The sequence below is a fragment of the Halyomorpha halys genome, unplaced genomic scaffold (assembly GCF_000696795.3).
Source record: "Halyomorpha halys isolate HHAL.00 unplaced genomic scaffold, Hhal_1.1 Scaffold1775.1, whole genome shotgun sequence".
NCBI classification, from domain to species: Eukaryota; Metazoa; Arthropoda; class Insecta; order Hemiptera; family Pentatomidae; genus Halyomorpha; species Halyomorpha halys.
Genome location: NW_027106231.1, coordinates 152322 through 160729, shown reverse-complemented (window position 1 = coordinate 160729; position 8408 = coordinate 152322).

Sequence of the window (8408 nt, the reverse complement as noted above, 5' to 3'; positions counted from 1 at the left end):
CATAATTAAACATTTTTTGACCTACTTATAGCTCAATCTAAAAGTTAAAATTAGTTATTTTAAAACTTTTGAAATGGAAAATTTGAAAAACTAAATAAAAATTTAATAATTTAAAAAAGATAATTACTTACCCCTATTATTTTGTATAAATTAAGTGCTAGTATACAGTTATCAGCATATAAAAACTGAAGCTGATTGATAAAATTGCTCTGCCAAGAAAATTGAAATTTGTTCATTCTCATTTGATAACTACATATCAAAGTTAAGTAGAAAGGTATTAAGTTGAGCAAAATGATCTGATTTTGAAGCGAGAATGTGCTGAACATAGTGCAGTTATTTTAAAGGCATGGGACGATCCAGTATTGAGTAATTTTGAAAAATGCAATAGTCTGTAAACACTAAAAATGACTGAAAAACTTTAACAAAAATGGCCACCATTTGGAAATGGATACAATAAAAATGTGCAAAAATTAATTTTGAATTACTAAAACATCAATGCTCGTACAATTTTGAATTTTTTCTAGGGAGGTTAAACAACCTTTTTATTTTATTTTTTTCTAGATTGCTTAAAATGTACAAAAAAATGTATGACCTATTTTAATAAGGAATACTAATTTTTCATTTCATAAATAGCAGTATATTCTAACTACATATATTTAAGTTAGATGTTTTAACTATATATGGAAGAAGTATGATCTATTTAGTTAGAAGATTTAACTATATATAAAAGAAGTATGATCTCTATTGAATCGTTTATATTAACCCATTAATATAATTAGATATTTAAGTACTTAAAATAATGAGATGAATAAATTCTTAAAACAATAACATAGATAAATAATAACACAATAAAATTAGATGAATAAATGGTAATTAATTTGATTTAATGGTGCTTTGTTTTCATGATGCCAAAGATTGGCTAAACACTGACTTGTTCATTAATATAGGAGAGATAAAATTGTTAGTGTGGAATCATCCAATAACATTATTTGTAATTATTGTTTTTTTAAAATAAAAAATATACATCTGGTGTTCATTAATTTTTAGTAAAATTACAAAAACAAAGCAATGTTCAATGATTTTTTTTTGGTAACAAAACCAAGTTTGAACAAAAACTCAAAATTGTGGGACAGTTGATGATTTACTCATCTGGAAACACTCATAATTGTTTTTTTCAGATGAAACATAAAAATTCAAAACATAGATTCCTATTGATTGATTAAAATTTATGTATGGTCACCTGTAGTTGAAAGGGCATCATTAGTGGACAGTGTGTTACAAAAAATTTAATAATAAGGTTTTTATTTATCTAAACCAATTTTATATAACTAAATCATAAAGATAACTGAAGGCATTTTTCTTGAGGGAGGGTGGAAATAATGTATTTTTGGTACAACATCAAATTGAATCAGATTTCAGACATTATTTTGTTATCCTGCATTTTCGAAACACTTACAAGAGCCAGAAAAACTTTTATTCACACCAATCCTTCTTTAAAGTTTAAATACAAATAAAATCAGTAATGCACTTAGTGTTGTTTATTTATTTTTTTTTAAACGTGAAGCTAAGTTTTTGGGTACATAGTGAGACTTTTCACCACTTTCTAATATTCATCATAATCAAATAGGAATTGATAGGTGCTGCTATTGAAGTTTACCATAGTTTACCAAAATATTTATTTTGATTTCAAAATTTTTTTGAAAAGATCCATATTTCTTTTTCCAAACTTAGTACATGTTTTCTAATTAAAAAACATTCCGAATTAGCCTGTGACTGTCAGTGTTAAAACCTTCTGGACCTGGAGAAGAAACTTGCAATAGATATTCTCCTTTTAACTTTCTGATTATTTTTTTTCTTGTGAATTCATTTAATTAATACATCCAAGCCGGCGTTTTAAGTGTTGTCTTATTCAGATTAATAAAAACACTGGTTATTTTACAACATGTCACCCAATAGTGCTTGGTTTTAATAAAATCTTCAATTGAATCTATCAATAACTAGAACATTTAAAAACTCTTCATTAAAAAGTGTAATATAAATCATAATTTAAAGAAGACCAAACCAATATTTTAGCTTTTTGTTAAATTATGAAATTATTTTTCGTAGTTATACTGTTTTTTGACTCCTGAAACAGAGCATGTCAGCTACTATTACTTGTTGTACAGCATCAAGAGGTTTGTTTTATGCTTTTATTTTTATAATGGTTCCAGCCTAAAAAACTTGAAATGAATATGAAAGGATGATAAATGTAGTTAGTCACTTGAATTCATAAGAGCAAATCTTGGAATAGTAACAGAGGTTTACTGGTTGATCTATACCCCTACTCTACTTATTTAATACAATGTTTAGACATTGGCTCTCTAAATATGAAATGGAAGAAAAAGTTCAGTCTGGAGGCTTAATATTTTCAGCTTAGTTGTAAACAAAACGATTTCAATTCAATATTGAAGAACATCATAAATGAGATTTCTGCCTTGGTTGTAGTAAATGAGTTTCTAGCTTGTGGCAGCTAGCAGCACGGAATCCTGATGCAGTTTATTCAAAACAAATTAAGAGTGAGAAAACTATAAACTATAAGTTTTAAATGTAAGATAAAAAAGGCTTTTAAGCATTTATTTGTGGCCTTCATAAACAATATTAAATTTTTATTTGTTTTATTATTTTTTATTTCAGTATAAATCCTATTTTTAAAATCCAGCACTCTTCTCTTCTTTAAAAATCCAGCTAAAATTTCCTTTAAAAAATAGGATCAACTAAATGACAGAGAATCTTTATTGCTTTTTTTATTTTATCAAAGTTGACGTCTTTACCTTTTTAAAAAATATTTTGAAAGAGAAAAAATGCCATTTCAAGATAAAACAAAACAAAACAGTGGAGTAAAATAAATAAAAAATAACAAGACTTGTGGTTAAAAATTTCTTTAAATTGTCAAATACGACTAAAAATAATAATAATAATCCTTATTTATTTTGGGATTGATCCCTTTAGAATAATATACAGGTGTCAAAATTAGGCTTTAGAGCCTGAGAGTAAAGATAAAATTATAAAACATTAAAAAATAAAATAAAACAATGAATTTGAAAAGATACAAATAAACAAAAATAATTAGCAGAATATATAAAATGATGATAGAACAAATAAAATAAAACCACATGTCATATTATAAAACATAAGATGACTTCTGATAATAAATAAAAAGAAAAAAAAATGATAAAAATCAAAAACAATTAAACTAAAAAATAATAAATGAAAAGATACAATATCTGCTAATGTACATATTTACAATTATAAACGAAAATCTGAGACAAAATACAGAAAATATATAAAGCTTTTTTGAAACTTTGTATTGTTATTCTTCCGGAATTGGGTGGACAGAAGGTAGTCGAAGGACGGGATTTGAAGATTGGAAGGGTATTAGAACTACAAATAAAAGAGGGAATAGAATTCCATAGGGAAGAGGAACGGATGAGGAATGATCTACCAAAGGCTGCGGTTCGATGAGCAGTTACATATAGGTCTGAAGGCCGTGAGCGGGTATTGCGGGAATGCACTGAGGATTTAAATTGAAGGGTATCAGAGATGTACGATGGACGGCGGGATTGGATAACTTGGTAGAGGAAGGAAGCAAGGAAATATTTACGACGGAAGGAGGGGTAAAGCCACTTCAACTCTTCATAAAATCGGGTGACAGAGGCTTCCTTGGGGACCCCAAAGATGAACCGTACAAAGCAATTATTTAACCGTTTTAATTTAGCTTCGAGATCCCCAGAGACACCCCCATAACCACACAGCAATAATCAAAGCTTTAGGGTGGAGAAGGTACGACGGGAAATAAAGGAGACGTGTTTTTTTCAGGAGAGAATTTGGTCTATAGTAACGCCAAGGTTTGTAACGTATGGATGGAACTGTATTGGATTATTGTTTAGAAATAAGGTTGGAACTTGAGGAATAGTTTTCAGGAGGTGATTGGATCCTTTTACGATTGCCTTAGGCTTCTCTGCATTCAACTTAAGCTTGTTTTCTTTTGTCGACTGATTAATTCTATTCAAGTCTTCTTGAAGCTTCTCCGTGGCAACTAATAGGTCAGAAAGTGGGAAGGAAAGGTAAATTTGGAAATCATCTGCGTAGAAAAGGTATTGAGAATGTTAGATAAGGATGGGAAGGTCAGTACTAGTGCTTTTACTGTGATCTTTGTTGTGTTGCAATAACATTAAGGTATCAGAATATAATCAAGAAAATTAAAGTTCTGTAATTTTTTAAAATTTAGTTTTCACGAAAACATCCGTGAATTTTGCAGTTTGTTGCAGATATGTATATTCGAATTTTTTTTTTTGGAACGAATTTGTAACATTCATGTCTTTAATTTTGAGCAAATATAATTTGTTTAAAACAAAATGTGCAGTTAATTATTATTTTAATATAAGAAAAAAAACATAATTATAATATGTGATTATAGTGAATAATTCTATCAATGCAAATATAAAAGAAAATTATTTTAACACACTTCACAAAGGATCAGTATGTACCCGCAAGTCTGTTAATATTATTGATTTAAAGATTCCAAAAAGAGTAAAAAAAATCTATAGGACAGTCCTTCACAAGGAGGGTGTAAAGTAATGATAAATATTCAGATTTCTATTTTATTATGGAATCATAACAGTAATAGTACAAAACATATATAATAATGTATATATTTCATCAGAAATAGTAATGTATATATTTTAACAGAAACAAACATAAATATTACTATGCAAGGGAGCAACAGCTTCCGAGAAAACAAAAAAGAAATATTTGATAAACTGGGAGAGTGAAAGACTATATTCACTGAGAACTAGAAATGTAGTTACAAGAGGAATTTGTTTCGTCTGATTAATGGGACAATAATTTAGCAATTATAGTTCGTTTTATTATTATTTTTTTGGTGGGGGGGAGGGGGAAAGACTCAGCAGTTCTATTATGGTCTGCTTTTATATTCATTTCACGAATAGCAGTCCCGGGACTGTGTTAATGTGACATATAAATGGCTACTCGTTACAGTAGCCGTCTTTATTAAATCTGAGAATTTATAACACTTCTCTTATTGTTCAGTTAATAATATTTGTAGACAAATTTATTTTGAATTAATTTGATTTTGGAAATATTAACTATTAAGTAACATGCTTAAATTTATCAATATGTAAGGTTTCATTAAATTATTTTTACTAATATGCATTATGGCAATGTTTGTCATTAAACTGAAATGTATTTAGAAGTCCTTATCGCATTAGCACTTCTACACTGGATATATGGATCGATAAGTTTAGACCATTCATTTTGTCTTGGAATTGACTATTGACGAAACACATTTGACGCATGAGTATGCAAAAATATTTCGACGCAATTTCTCTTTTTCTCTTCTGAAAATCGTTAATTATGATTCAAATTACCCGAAACTTAAGGTTGCCGAATGGGGTCGTTGTAGGGTTTTTCAAAATTCAAAAATGTATTAGAAAAATTAAGAATGTCGCAAACTGTATATATCATATCAGGTATATCATAGTTTGGTGTCGTTTTCTACGGAAATTGTGACATAAAATCGAAAGATGCTGTCGAGGTGACAGTGTACCATTAATTAGTTCTAATATCAATTGAAGATGAGAGATAGGTACTCTACATCAGAAGCCCTCGACTATGCGTGTTCATACAAGTCAGGTAGGAGATGAATTGACGGGTCTTACGGAAACTAGCCGTAAATCCTTGTAGGATGGAAACTTCACTTCTTATGGAACCGGTCTGCGGTCGTGAAGAAAATGACAAGTCATCTAGGAACTAGCAGTAGGTATTATCGAAAGGAACAAATAGTTTAGAAAGGATAGATCCAGAGAAGCCAAAGTTAAATAAAAGCCTAACATAAATTTCCCAAAATAGCACTACAATGTACTAATCCACTATATATACTGTTATTCACTGCTCCTTAATGAGGATAAATCACTGGCAGGGATATTCACACTTTGGGTTTTCAACCAGCTACACTTGACCAAAAATTTCAAAACTTAGGTAATAAAATTTCAAAAATTACATAGTTTTGAGTCCTGGTCGTGCTTGGTATTGTTTTCCATGTAATTGGCCGTAGAATTGAAAGATCCATCACTATCAAGTCTAGGGAGCACATGATACTGTACTAGAAAAGGAGTATGTAGATTATTTCTGAATGCCAATAGGTATATTTGCTATGAATATAGTCAAAGTAATGAACTGAACATATATAAATATATCATGTTGAAAATTCATGAGCATTGATGAGCAAATGTTAAATCAATAGTTAGTACAAAACCGATTTTTCTTAGTATTATTGTGGAAAGGATGAAACGAGAAGTACTTATAAAAAAAGTTTCGAGAATCTGATCTCTCCTCGGAACTTAATTCTGTTGGTACTCTATTTCTCGTTTCCTATGTTTTTAGCTACTCCCTTCAGATTTATAGGAGATGTTGAGAGAAGATTCTAGAACAAAATCAAAACTTTTTTATTTTTTAAGAATTGTTAATATCTATGATCATATATAATCTAAATTTAATTACAGTGTGTATAAGTGGATGCATAATTTAATAAATGTGTCAATTGTAATTGTAATTTTCTCACTTTGTAATGGTAACTTTCTAAAATGAAAATTATAATTTTAACTTTCTTACTTTGTTATTGTAACTTTGTCATTTGTAATATACTAACTTAGTCGATTTATAAATTCAGAGTAAATTTATTTTTACTCCTTTATCCTAGTGGTCGAAAAAATAAAATAAATTAATAAATGTGATATTAAGTTAGTAGTTCATATTTTTAAATATGACGACCGTATATTTGCTTCGATTTTGGCAAAGTTTTCGAGTTTCGGGGAGTTTGCAGAAGGCTTACATATAGTATATTATAAAGTCATATTATGACAACAACCCTTCACGAATTGACATTGTTTTTGTTAGATATGAATAAAATACAACTCTTCTCTTTCAATAAAATAACTGGAAACCCAATCACGAGCCAATACCTTTGAACCAGAGCTGATAAAAATTATAGGTCCATCAACAAAAATACCACGTAGTTCCTACTGTTTCCTCACAAGTTTATTGATCAAATAAAATAAGCTACATTTTTGTGCCAATACATCTTCAATAACCAGCAATTACCAATCAACAAGAAAAGAAAAAGTTCTGCATTCAACTGTGTGGGTGTGTTACGGAACAATGCCAGAACATGCTAATTGGATGATGTTATTTGTGGCACTTTCCTCGTTCGTTAGTGACTTTTTACCTTTCATAATTACGTTAATGCATATTTTTCTGAGCCTCGAGTTGGTTTCCTTGGGAATTCTCCTTCAAAGTTTATCGTCCAAAGGTTCCAAGCTAATGAGAAAGTGCACAGTTATAAAAAAAGTACGTTAAATCCCAGTTAAAAAAAGAAGAGGAAGGGATAAATAAAATAAGTCTTGTCTCAATGTTGAGAAATAATAGTACTATTTTTCAACACTCATGTTCAGCTGAGAAATATATTCATTCAACAATTCACCTTTCATCTTCTTGCATATTCTTTTATAAATAAATATCGTTAATTAGATTAATTATTTTTTATATATGCTTGTTTGAGAGTGGTTTAGTTTATTCTTAATTTAAAACAATTTTGATCCTTTTTTTCCTCTCAACTTTAATTCTTTAAAATTTTTCTAACGTTTCGGCCCTCAGGCCATTCTCAAGGATACCACCTTCAATATTGATGTCATTTCTTTTTTAAATCTTAAAAATTTTAGAAGGCAGGTTCTGTTTTTAAGTTGTAAATGTAAGTGAAGGAAGGAAAGTGGTTTGTAAAAAAGCTTTAAATCTAAGATATAAATTTTTTAGAAAAAGTTGTATGTGACAAGGGCAATTAGCTTGCAATTTTTAAGATTTAAAAAAGAAATGACATCAATATTGAAGGTGGTATCCTTGAGAATGGCCTGAGGGCCGAAACGTTAGAGCAATTTCAAAAAATACAAGTTGAGAGGAAAAAAAGATCAAAATTGTTTTAAATTAAGATATATAGTTAAGTTGATAAATAAAGGTAATTAGTACAATTACAAACTACAAAAACAGTTAAACCACCACCTATAGTAATTAATCCACCGGTATCGGCGGTACAATTACTAGATGCTTTCAAACAGGCCAATATTACTAATTTCACCATCCGCTCCTCAAAAGAGGAAAACAAAATACTAACCAACACTAAACAAGACTACGACAGAGTCCTCCGTTACTTAGAAGTAATGGAAAACGTATATTATTATACATACGCACCACGAGGTACCAAACCTTTCAGAAAATACATAATCAAAGGGTTCGATTCAAATCACCCCTTAGATTCAATTAATGATGCGTTCTCGGAACGCCTTCCTGGCTTCCGTCAA